Raw genomic sequence first — 12,817 nt, 5'->3', positions numbered from 1 at the left:
AGATTGAGGACGACCACAAAGTGCGAGTAAGTGGACGGGCTTCTCATCGAATCCTGCTCTTATGCCAATTAACGCCGTGTTAATTTACAGTTACCGCGGTATAATTGGTACCAAAGTGTGCGCGAAGGTGCGGGGCATCGACCGGTACCAGTTTTGACCAAGCGGTACGTGACTTTCTTGATTTACGAGGACCTTTCTCTGGTGTGGTGCGGACTTTTCGGTAAGCCTAACGTAGGCCTACCACCAGTACGGCCACCGGTAGCAACGGGCCCGGCCGTTAGGCCTAACCCGGCGACGAGTACGACCAAGACGGCGTCCGAATTGGAAGTGGCCACGTCGATGGGTGACGACATGGCGTCAACGCTGAGCATCGGCAATTTCGGTGGACGCACGTACATCGAAGTTCACGGAGAGGACATTACACCGGAAGAAGCCGAAGGCTGGTCGACCTGCTGCAAGCGCATCAAGAAGATTGTGGCCGGCAAGAAAAACGGTGAGTCCGCCGCCATTACACTCCAGTCTAGACCCAAGACCAGGACCAGTTTTGCCAAGAGAGTTGCACCTTCGGTAACGAAAGCGGCGGGGATGCCGATAGACATGCCGAATGAAGACACCAAGATAGTGATGAGACCACGTGGCGGGCTCAACGTAGAGAGAAAGGAGGTTTCAATTATCATGTCAGTCGTCATGACGGCGGCTCGAGTAACGAAGGAAGAAGCCAAAGAAGACACCATCTGCACGAACGCGCAGCAAAACATCATCGTGGTCAGCACCCCAGACGAGAGGCGCGCCACGCTGTACTCTAAGGTCAAAGCCCTTAACATAGGAGGCAGGACATACGTAGTCAGCGCCTACCGAACGGCGCCAGACGGCACGGTCAAGGGAGTCATCCGAGGCATAGCCGTAGATGACACACCGGAGGAGATAGCCGAAAACATCGTGAACCCGTACAACCCCCACGCGGTGGAGGCGCACAGAATCGGCAATACAACCACGGTGATAATACTCTTCGCAGGACAGAAAGTACCGAACTACGTCAAGTATGGCTCGATATTAGTCAGGTGCGGGCTTTACCGCAAGCACTTTGACGTGTGCTAGCAATGCGGCAAGGTCGGCCATAGAAGAGACGTATGCCCGAATCCCAACACCAGAGTGTGCTTCGGCTGCGGAATCGCGAACCCCAGCGAGGTTCACGAACGCGAATGCAAGCCCAAGTGCAGGCTCCGCGGGGGACTGCATCCAACGGGCGAGAGGGAATGCAAAAACAAGTACAAGATGCCGTACGTGGTCAAGAAACGGCAGAGGGGAACGCAAGATGGAAGCCATGCAGCAACAACCGGATCCGGAAAGCTTTCCGGCGCTTCGAGCGCCGTCTGTCGAGCGACCCCGCGGGGAATCGAGGCAGCGCGACAGCGGCCTCAAAAGAGACCACAGCAAGAGAGGCAGGAGCGCCAGCCGCCGCAGACCGTCGCAGTCGAGGGAGAGAGCCACCTGGGCCAACGCAGTCAAGGTAAACATGGCAGAGAAGAGACAAGCACCAGCGCAAAACGCCGAGAAGAAGGTCTAAGAAAAGAACGGGGTGGTGAAAGCCCTGAGAGACGAGAACGAGAAGCTAAAGCGGAAAATTGACGAACAGGACGCAACCATCAAGGAAATCAACGAGAAGCTAACGACATTAATCGCAAAACAGCAGCAACAGCAGCAGCAGCTGCCGAAGCCCGCACAAGAGAGGAAACAAGAAGAGATGACCGCGGACGAACCAGAGGTCGAGGTGGACCCGAGAACCACGAAAGCGGCGGGACCGGCTCCCAAGAGGAGAGCCATAGAGGGCGCCAAGGAACGAAAGATAACGGAGAGAATCGAAAAACAGGACGACAGGCTCCACCATCTTGAGGCGACCAGCAAGGTAACCAACGAACGCCTCACCGCGCTCGAGCAAATGGTTCAGCGGATGACAACGAACGTACAGAGCACGATCCAGAACATGATAGCGCAGATGCAAGCACAGCTGCAGGCGCACATACAGGCACAAATGCAAAGTATGGAAGCACAGATCATCGCCAAACTGCAGCAATCATGGACGGAACAGCACGTACAGCAGCAACCACACAGCCAGTGAGAGACCTTTTGGTCTGGCACTGGAACTGTAATGGCTTTACCAGCAAGAGAGCGGTGCTACAGCAACACTTGCAGCAACTAAGGAGTAAACCACACGGCATAATGATTCAAGTAACACTCAGCGAAGAGACGCCGAGACTCCCGGGCTACCGGTCGCACGACAGCCCGCCGAGCGCAAGGGACACGTCCAAGGGCAAGGGCAGAGGGGTCTGCACCTTCGTTAGGAAAGGGATCACCTTCATGGAACACGAAGTGATCGGCAGAAGCGCCATCAAACACTGCATGGTGGAAGTAATCACGGGCCGGAAGAGGAAGGAGAGCACTTTCCTGGTGAACGTCTACAGCAATCCGTCTCACGGACAACAGAAGTTTAAGGCACTATTCCACAAGTCGAGTAGTGTCGCGGGTAGCAATACGCTCGTAGTGTGCGGAGACTTTAACGCTCCGAACCAAGACTGGGGCTACCAAAGAACGACGGTCAAGGGGAGGGAGCTGATGCAAGGTGCCACCGACGTGGGACTGAACCTTATCACGTATCCGGCCTTTCCCACCAGGATCGGGCCATCGGTTACGAGAGACACCACTCCGGATCTTACCTTCGTCAAAACCGACGGAGGATCGAGAGAAGCAGAATGGAGAAACACGGGCCAAGAGCTGGGCAGTGATCACTACATCGTGGAGGTTGTCGTACCGCTCAAAGGACAAGGCGATACCGGCATAAGGAAGCATCGCATTACGGACTGGGGTGCCTTTCGAACGTCATAACCCGCGGTGCAACTTGACATTACAGACATCGAGCAATGGGCGGCTAACGTCGTTGAGACGACGGAAGGAGCCACCAGAGAGCTGGAGACGGACGAACGGATAGACAAGATGGACAGTCGGCTGGCCCACTTGATAGAAGCCAAGCAGTCCATAAAAGCAAGGTGGCAGAAGCAACGAACCAACCGACGTTTAAGGAAGAAGATCGCCGAGCTCAACAGGCAGATCGAGGCCCACTGCAAGGTGCTATGCACCCAACAATGGAACGAGGCCTGCAACGAAGCCGACGTACAGATACACAAGGGCAAGACGTCGACGACACTAAGACCAGGGGCCACCAACACAACAACCTGGCCAGGATCCTACACAGGGCAATCTGCGAACACGGGGAGGACGAGGTCAAGCGGCGCTTGGACTCCAAGTACCTACCGACCGCGCCCACGGAGAGATACTTGGATTACCAAGGGAACGAGAACGAGACGCTAGATCGAACCATCGAGACGTGGGAAGTCAGAGTTGCCCTGCAGGATTTCAATGGCAGGTCCGCCGCTGGTCCCGACCTAGTGACCAACAGAGCGCTCAAAAACCTCAACGAAGCGGCCTACGAAACGCTCACGACCTTCTACAACAAGTGCTGGCGAGAAGGAAGGCTGCCCAAGCAATGGAAAGCAGCCAAGACGATTCTCATCCCCAAGCCTGGCAGGCCGCCCAACGTAGAGAACCTCTGGCCGATCTCGCTGACTTCGTCCGTGGGAAAGGTCCTCGAGCACGTTCTCATGAACAGGTGGCAGTGTTACCTGGAAGAATCAGAGCTCTACCCAAATTCCATCATCGAGTTTCGGAACAAGCTCGGGACGCAAGACGCCATGATCTTACTGAAGAACGAGATCATCGACGATATGGCGGGCACCAAGGACAGCAGAGCCATACTCGGGCTGGACTTGCAGAGCGCCTTCGATAAAGTGAGGCACTCGGCTATCCTGGCCCAAGTATCCAGGCTAAACATGGACAGGAGGACATACGAGTACATCAAAGACTTCCTGACGGAAGGACCACCAAAATCTGCGTGGGAGACCTGCAGCTCGAAGAGAAGCTGGGCAGCATCGGAACCCCGCAGGGCTCAGTGATCTCCCGGTTACTTTTCAACCTCGTGATGATCGGGGTGGCCAACCGGCTCGAAAGAGTAGCGGGAGTCCGGCACACCATCTACGCCGACGACGTTACGCTATGGGTACCGGGAGGAAAAGACGGAAACATTGAGACAACGCTGCAAGAAGCGGTCAACGCCATCGAGGAGCAGCTGGACGGGTCTGGAATCGTCTGCTCTGCGGCCAAGTCAGAGCTGCTGGTGATTCCACCGAAAGGAGCGGGCAGGAAAAGAAAGAACATGGAAGTCAAGTACGTGCGTCCCAAGATCATGGTGAAAACGGCAGGACGACAAGAAATACCGGAGGTCGAGAAGATTCGAGTGCTCGGGCTGCTCATCGAGCGAAACCGAGTCAACGGTGAAACGGGGAACAAGCTCGCGGGCAAAGCGGCCGCGGCAATGAGACTCATCAAGAGGGTGTCCAACAGAAGAGCGGGGATGAAGGAGGAGAGCCTGACCAAGCTCGTTTAATCCTTCGAAGTCAGCCACATAACGTACGCGGCCGCTTTCCACAAATGGAGGTCAAGTGAACGTAACAAGATAGACGCCACCATACGCAAGACGTTTAAGGCGGCACTCGGTCTTCTCGGGAGCACGAGCACCGAAAACTTCATGGCGTTGGGAGTCCACAACCCGCTGGACGAAATAGCCGAGGCACAGAGAACGGCACAACTCGAGCGTCTCACTGAAATGAGAACCGGAAGTCAGATTTTGCGGGACCTTGGCCTCGAGCCGAGGGAAGGCGAGCAGCAGACCAGCGTAACTATACCGAATAGCATCAACAGAAAGCTCAGGGTCTGCCCGATCTCGAGGAACGTGAACCCCGAGCACAACAAGGAGCGAAGGTTGGCAAGGGCCAGGGTTCTCGTGGACCTCCACGCCAGAAAAGAAGGGGCCGTCTACGTGGACGCGGCGGAGTATCGAGGGAGCAGCGACGCATACGCGGCGGTGGTCGTCGGGGCATCGACGGGTGCAACGAAGACCGCGGCCAGCGTCCGGACTCGAGAAGCGCACCGGGTGGAAGACGTGGCCATCGCCTTGGCCGTCTCCGACCCCGGATGCACTACAGTGTTGTGCGACTCTAGAACGGCAGTAAAGAACTACGCCAAGGGTAGGGTTTGTAGTGAGGCCGCACGCATACTTCGCAAGGCCGCAGACATCGGACGCAAATGTGCTGTGGCGGTCAAGTGGTTTCCGGCCCACATGGGCAGTGACGTGTCGGAACGCGGGAACGCGAACCACAACGAGACGGCCAACGCGGCCGCGCGAGGACTAACCAACCGCGCAGCTGCAAACACGGCCGACTCGGAGTGTTGGTCGCAGTACAGTGCCAAGGACAGGATGACCTCCTATAACGAAATAGTTAAGTGGTACAGACTAGTCAGACAGACAATGCCACCACCTCATCCAGGGCTTACCAGGAAGGAGGCAGTGTTATGCAGACAATTACAGACTGGGTCCCTGCTCACCCGGTGCTAGCAAAGGACGTGTGTCCGAGTGTGTACGCGAGTGACGTGTGTAGACTGTGCGCGAAGGAGAGAGCTACCGCGGCTCACATCCTTTGAGACTGTAGTGTAAATCCGCGAGAAGCCAACGAGAAGACGACGATCCCGCCGCAGCTAGAGGCTGCAACGAGGAGCTACGATCAAGAGACAACTCAAGGCCGTCCAGCAGGTCTCGGCAGCTCTAGAGAGGCAGCGACCGAGCGAAACCGGGGAGAAGGGGAGCAGCACCCCTAGGAAGGGGACGGCGGCCCTCTCGGACCCGCGGATGTAGCGAGGAAGCAAGACCTCGAGGAGCAGAACGCACGACACTGATGTAGTGGCCGCGTCGCGGTGAAAGTTCGTCCTCCCTGCGTGGAGGGAGCCTAACCGATTCTGCAGGTATTTTCAAGAAAGTTGTTCTCTCTCTTTCTCTCTCTCTTCAGATAAGACGGAGTTTTGCGTCTCTCGACAACTGTGCATGGCAGTCGCCATAACATATACCTTGCGTTTTTGTTTCCTTTTATCTGTATTACTGTCGTGTTTCGTGCTTCGTGACCGCGTAGTTTGCAGCGTTCAAGACGACGCGTTGCAGCGACGTCCACTCGCCGAGCCGAACTTAACACTGTGCAAGACCCTAGACATGGCGAAGGCAGCTGAGCTAGCCAAATTCCAGACCATCGAAATCCCTACCTCTGCTAAACCGGAGCCTACGGCGGTATCAGAAACCTATCGCGTGGGGATCGACGCAACGTCAAGGTCGCCGCGTGGAAGCACCGCACCGCGCGCGTCAAGCTCTCCGCCTACCGAATCCAGCTGCATGGCTGAAACCATGGAGGGCAGCCTGAAGCCAGGTTCGTCAGGTACATGCTGGCGTTGCAATGGAGCGCATAACGCAAAAACGTGCCGCTTCGTGCCACTTCTGTAATAACAAGGGCCAGATTGTCGCTGCGTGCCACCAAAAGGAGAGAGCCGAACGTCGACGGTCAGCAATCCGCAACAACAGGCTGGAGACGGTGGACCCGTTGAAAAGAGACTACTGTGTCTTCGCAGTGGAGCCACCCGTATTTTGCGATGTGGTAATCAACGGCTGCAATCTGCGGATAAAAGTTGATTCCGGGTCGGCTTTTACGGTTGTCAACCCGCGTGTGATGCGCCAGCTCCGCATTTCTAAAAGCAGCTCAGGCCGTGCACCTTCCAGCTCAGCTCTTATACCCGGCAGAGTCTTCGGATTCTCGGAAGCGCAACAGCGGACGTTTCCTTCAAGGGCAAAAGCGTGGAATTGGAGCTTCTGGTTGTAAAAGAATTTGGCGTCAGTCTCTTAGGGCGCGACTGGTTCCGGTCCTTGGGAATTTCCCTGGAGGGTGTCAACCATGTCGACGCCTCGTTGCAGCATCTTCAGGCAGCCACAGTTCATAATTTGATGGACGAATTTTCTGAGCTGTTCCAAGCAGGACTCGGGAGAAGCAATGGGCCGCCGGTTCGTGTAGATATCGACCCCGCCGTGAGTCCCAAGTTTTTTAAGGCCCGCCAGGTGCCACTTCCGTTCCTGCCAAAGGTCGACGAGGCCCTCTATAAACTGGTGGAACAAGGAATATCACTTTTCCTGGGCAACCCCCGTCGTGCCCATTCTCAAGAAGAATGGGAACATCCGCCCATGCGGCGATTACAAGTGTACGGTAAACCGTGCCCTCCGGTGGGAAACATACCTCTTGCCTACGGCTGATCAGCTGTTTGCCAAACTGGCTGGCTGTCAGAAGTTCTCCCAGCTAGACTTGGAACAGGCATACCACAAGAAGGAAGTAGACAAGGATACAGCAGATCTCCAAACGGTCAACACTCATCGAGGCCTTTTCCGGGCCACACGTCTACAGTTCAGCGTTGCTACAGCCGTAGCGATCTTCCAACGCTACATGGAAGAATTGCTCGCCGGACTTGATGGTGTTCTGGTCTTCCTCGACGACATTGTGATTGGTGGTAGAAACAGTGATGAACACGAAGCCCGCCTCCGGGCCGTGCTGAAGAGAATCAGTGACGACGGTCTCCGCCTGAACAAGGGCAAGTGCAAGTTCGGAGTGCCTCAAGTGACGTTTCTGGGTACCAAGTTGACAGGGAAGGCATACATCCTACGGAAGACAAGGTTCTGGCCATCAAGACCGCTCCCGAACCGGAAGACAAACAGCGATTGCAGTCCTTCCTTGGCCTCTTAAATTTCTATGGTCGGTTTCTGAAAGGGGCCGCTCATGTTTTGGAGCCCCTTCATCGGTTGCTGGACAACGGTGCTGCATGGAAATGGGGAAGGGAAGAAGCGACAGCTTTCCAACAAACCAAAGATATCTTACAGTCGTCCGCGGTTCTGGCACATTATGATATCGCCCTTCCCTTGGTATTGGCCTGTGATGCTTCTTCGTATTGGTTAGGATTCGTCATGAGCCATGTCTTACCGTCGGGTCAAGAATCTCCAGTAGCTTTTGGGTCAAGGAAAATGACACAAGCAGAACGAAACTACTCACAGACGGATTGTGAGGCTACGAGCTCATTTACCGACCTGGCCGGCAGATGGGAAATGCTGACCTTTTCAGCCGCCCTCCGCAGAAGGTTCAGGACTTCGAGGTACCTCCCCTTCATGACGTTTTGCTCATCGAGTCAACCCCCGAGGTGCATGTCGACTCAAAGAAGATAGCTTTCCTAACAAGGAAGGATCGCGTTCTCGCCCTCGTACTGCGTTGGATTCTGCATGGCTGGCCATCTGAGAAACCTTCCGAAGTTTTCAAGCCATACTACGATCGCCATGACGAACTGTCTGTTTACAACAGCTGTATCTTGTGGGGCAGCCGTGTTATCGTACCACCGCTTCTTCGAGGAGAAGTTCTGGACCTACTTCACAGTGGTCACCCTGGCGTGGTGAGGATGAAGGGCCTTTCAAGGGGCTATGTATGGTGGCCGGGACTTGACCAAGACATAGAGCTCCGAGTGCGTTGCTGCTGTCCGTGCCAGGAGTCACGAAACGCGTCAGCCCGCGCACCCATCCACCCATGGGAATTCACAACAACACCATGGTCGAGGCTGCACGTTGATTTCGCGGGTCCCTTCCAGGAGGAGTTTTTCTTCATCGTAGTAGACTTGCACTCTAAGTGGTTGGAAGTTCAACGAGTCAAGTCCATGTCAGCTTCGACAGTGATCGCAGCTCTATGTACGCTGTTCGCTACGCATGGATTGCCTGATGTTTTGGTCTCTGACAACGGTACTGCTTTCACTTCAGGGGATTTTAAAGAGTTTCTTTGTAGAAATGGCATCCGCCAAGTCCTTGCGGCACCCTACCATCCCTCCTCGAACGGGCAAGCCGAAAGGATGGTTTAAGAGACCAAGAAATACTGAAGAAAAGCATTCGCGGCGACTGGTCAACCCGTCTTGCTAGGTTTCTTTTCGACCAACATATCCTTCCCAGCACTTCCACTGGAAGGAGTCCCGCAGAGCTTCTTTTTGGACGACAGATTCGGTCGGCTCTAGATCACCTACATCCAGATCAGCAGGCGGCAGTAACCCGGCGCCAGGAAGAAGCCTTTGAGGCCAGCAATCGGCAAGCCGCTCGCCAATTGGAACCCGGAAGTCAAGTTTTTGCAATTAATTTTGGCACGAGCGAGAACTGCTTGTTGCCAGGTGTGATCTCTTGCCGTTTGGGCCCAATTTCGTGTCAAGTGCAACTTGAAGACGGTCGTGTGTGGCGGCGACACATAGATCATATCCGTATGCGGCATTGCAGCATGCCAGGTGACAGTCCAAGCCTGAGTTGCGAAGTCCAGATTCCTGATACAAGCTCCGCAACGTCAATCCCGAATGTAGACCCGGACGTCCGTCTAGCAGCTGCGGCGGCTGCTGACCAAAAAACCGAGCAACACCAGGCAGGTCAATCCACATCGACCTCCTATCTTCCTAATCCTGGCGCTGCTCCATCAGGACGTCCTCAACGCGAGCATCGTCGTCCGGGGTATCTTCGAGACTACATTTAGGGGGAGGTGTGTCGTGTACTGGTCTGTGGTGGCATGCCGGCCGCGAGGCAGTGCGACGGTGCACGCGAGCGCCGGCTGCTGCGCGAGCCAGGCCTCCTCCGGCGTGCCCCATTCGGTTAAGACTGCTCAACCTAGAGCACGTACACAACGTACATGTACCTATAAACCCTTGGTCCTCCGTGCCTGACGCACCGGAGCCTCGAGTGGACTACATGACAATTACCAAACGTCATTATTACCATAACAAGTAAGGTCTTTGGAATTTTAGATTCTACTGTGTCCTTCCCAGCATTGGCCTTCGTGAAGAGACTCGTGAACGCCCGTTTCAATGGCTTGGTATGTTGGTAAGACAAAAGAAAGTCACCAAAGGCGGCTGGTATCTTGCGCGTGTCTAACGCGTCTATGCACTCAAGGCTCTATTTCAACATAGGTGCAAGCGAAGTCGAAGGCACGAGCACAGTGGTTTCATTGCCTGCACTGGTCACACGAGCTGTCATTGTGGTGGCCTTGGAAATTTTTGAACTTGAACTATCTATCGCTTTCCTTTTAACAGGGGAAGTAGAATGCGCACCGGCATGGTGCAAGGACGTCAAGTGCCAGCCATGTGAAGCGATAAATCAGCCGAACTTGCGTCTTTTTGCCTTCTGAGCTATGCGACGCCATAGATTCAGACTGACCCGAAGGAAAAATCCATCAATGTAACCCTGTTTGGGAGTCAATGTTTTCTAGTGGACCGCTGACTGTGCCTGACTGTACGTCAAGCATGTCTGGTTGGCCAACAAGTTACTCTGACCGACAGTCAAACTCCAGTCAGACTCCACTTGTCGGCTTTCTGATGGTTTCCTGGTGGCAGTCGGCCGCCGCGAAATGCCATCAAGATGTCTTGGTGGCGATTCTGATTGTACATCGACTGTCTCTGACTGTACGTCAAAGAGCTTTGACGTGCAGACAGACGTACGGTCAAAGGACGTAGAGTTTGTTCGGATACCACTATTTAGTCAAATCTATGAATACCAAAAATAATCTATGCACAAGAAAACGATTTCGGGACGTGAGCCCATAAAACCGTTCATGTTAGAGATATGACACGCAGCCGACCGACAACCTTGATCAGAAGCCCGCCGAAACGCCGAACACCACTTCTTTCGCCCATAGAGGCTTCGCCAAGCTTTCATGAACGATCACTCTCGACTCGTTTTGTTTGCCCGCTTGCTCCAACCTGTTGATCCTGCCCGGGCTCTACAATGTCTTATGTTTTAGTAGAATTTCTACTCGACAAGACCCAGCCTGTTGTGAGTTCCGACGATGTAAGGGACTTTAGCAGTGTAGTTAAAGACGACAAGGTGTACCAGGTCTACTGGGCCGGAGACGCGCGAACAAAAGGATCGTTCTACGACGCGAAAGTACTCTATATGGCAGGTGAGTAGAACTGAAGTACTGCGAGTGATGTACTAGTGCTTTGCATAACATGCTGAAGGCTTAACTGCATTTGCAGCCGAAGCATCTCGTATAAAATGAATGGTCAAATCGATTTTAAGCGATGGCATAGCATAGGGGTTAAGGTGTCCGATTTGTACGCAAGTGGTTGCGGGTTCGATCCGCTGTGATCCTGTTTTTTTTTTCTGGAACATTTTGTTTTCTCGAGGCATTTAGCGATATATATGAGTGCCTATAGCTTTACTCTTATATAAATGCTGCCCTTGTTGATGAAATTCCCTTGGCAGTGGCAGTCAGACGTCATCTGATGGACCATCAGATGACGTCTGATGGTCCATCACGTTCCACCAAGGCTGCTGACAGGCAGTCAGTGTCTCAAATTACGTATCTTGATGGAATTTTCAATAGGGTGACTAATGCTTTGTATTAGTCACCCTATTGATTTGCTTCTCAGTCCTTTGTAACAAATCAACCGGAACGACAACACCGCTACTAGGCGACAAGAGCGAGGTCTCTACTCAAGGAAGCATCTCGACTCCACGAACTCTCTCGCAACAAGAACCATTGCTAAAAATAAAGCTATGAGCTCGGTCTTCTAGCCGTCAAAAATACATTTATGCATGCTGCTATAAAAATCGACAGAAAAGCAAAAACTGTTTAATGCAGATATTTTTTTTTCTGATTCCTGTTGAAGCTATAGTCAGTTATGCCACTAAGAAACGCAGTGTGCTTTCTCTCGTTCTGTTGAAAAAATTTCAGCACATTGGCATTTTAAATTTTGTCATCACATCAGATATGGGGCAAAGTAGTCGGATAAGCAAATCAAAGGTGAAGATGTCACTTGCGAAACGGCGAGCTCATAAAGATCAGAGAGCACATTCTCCCTCTTTAGAAAACTTCTGGGATGTCGCTGGAAGTATCGGCTGCTTCGCAACGTGATCACACAGTTGCTGTCTTTTTTCCAAGAAAATTCTAGCTACTCTGGCCCTCGATCATTCGGGGGGTGAGCTATCTGGCCTGCACACTCAAAGGAGTTTGAGATCCTTGGTGTGCTGTAGACTGTTTACGCGAGCTACTGTTAAAGACAAGAGGGAAGCGGCCGTGCCATATTTCTTGCTGTACGCACGTTTGTACTAAGCTTACAGAGACAGTCTCAAAAAGTTCGACGTGCCGCCCATTTCGAGATTACACGGTTAAACCTGTTTTTTTCTCAGACCACTGTCTTGTGTCAATTACCATTGGTGAAAAGAAAAGGCATTTATCGCGTCCTGAATGGAGCCTATGACAACTGAACACAACCCTTCTAGATGACGAAATATTTGCCGATCGCATCCCCGATTTTTTTTTTTACACGTACAGCAGATACCCTCACTATACGTATTTTGCAAATGGGACATGTTTAAACAAGAGGTTAAAAATTGGGCAATCGAACGCGCGAGAACTATCAGATTTGAAAAAAGGCGAGAACTGAAGAATCTCTTAAATACGCTATCAACACTTTACGAACTTGAGAGTAACAATCCTGGTGAATACACAGAAGAAATAAATATGACTAAAACACAACTCCAGCGATACGATGCCGACGAATATCGAGGAGCAGTGATTCGATCGCGGTCACAAAAATTTCTACTTGGAGAGACACCCGGCCGGAGATCCTTGGAAGATGAGCGAAGGTATGCAAAGGAATCTGTTGAAATCGAACATAATGGCAGTACGAGAATAGATACACCAAACATTTCAGAGGCCTTTGTGGATTATTACACTAATCTTTTGGGGAAAGGTATTCCAATTGAAGAACATTCAGATATAGAACACCCTGTAAACCTCTTGCCTTCCTTATCAGACGAGGAAAAAGAAATAGT

The 12,817-nt window shown here is 52.8% G+C and overlaps 2 pseudogenes; both read left to right on the top strand.

The window, feature by feature from the left end:
* Positions 1-318: 318 nt before the first annotated feature.
* Positions 319-2,119, top strand: LOC121046577 (annotated as a pseudogene).
* A 1,537-nt stretch (positions 2,120-3,656) lies between these two features.
* Positions 3,657-5,803, top strand: LOC121046576 (annotated as a pseudogene).
* Positions 5,804-12,817: the final 7,014 nt, after the last annotated feature.

Source organism: Ixodes scapularis, unplaced genomic scaffold (assembly GCF_016920785.2).
Source record: "Ixodes scapularis isolate PalLabHiFi unplaced genomic scaffold, ASM1692078v2 PGA_scaffold1__304_contigs__length_218370807, whole genome shotgun sequence".
NCBI lineage: Eukaryota > Metazoa > Arthropoda > Arachnida > Ixodida > Ixodidae > Ixodes > Ixodes scapularis.
The sequence above is the reverse complement of the archived record's forward strand: the minus strand, read 5'-3'. Positions and strand labels throughout refer to the sequence as shown.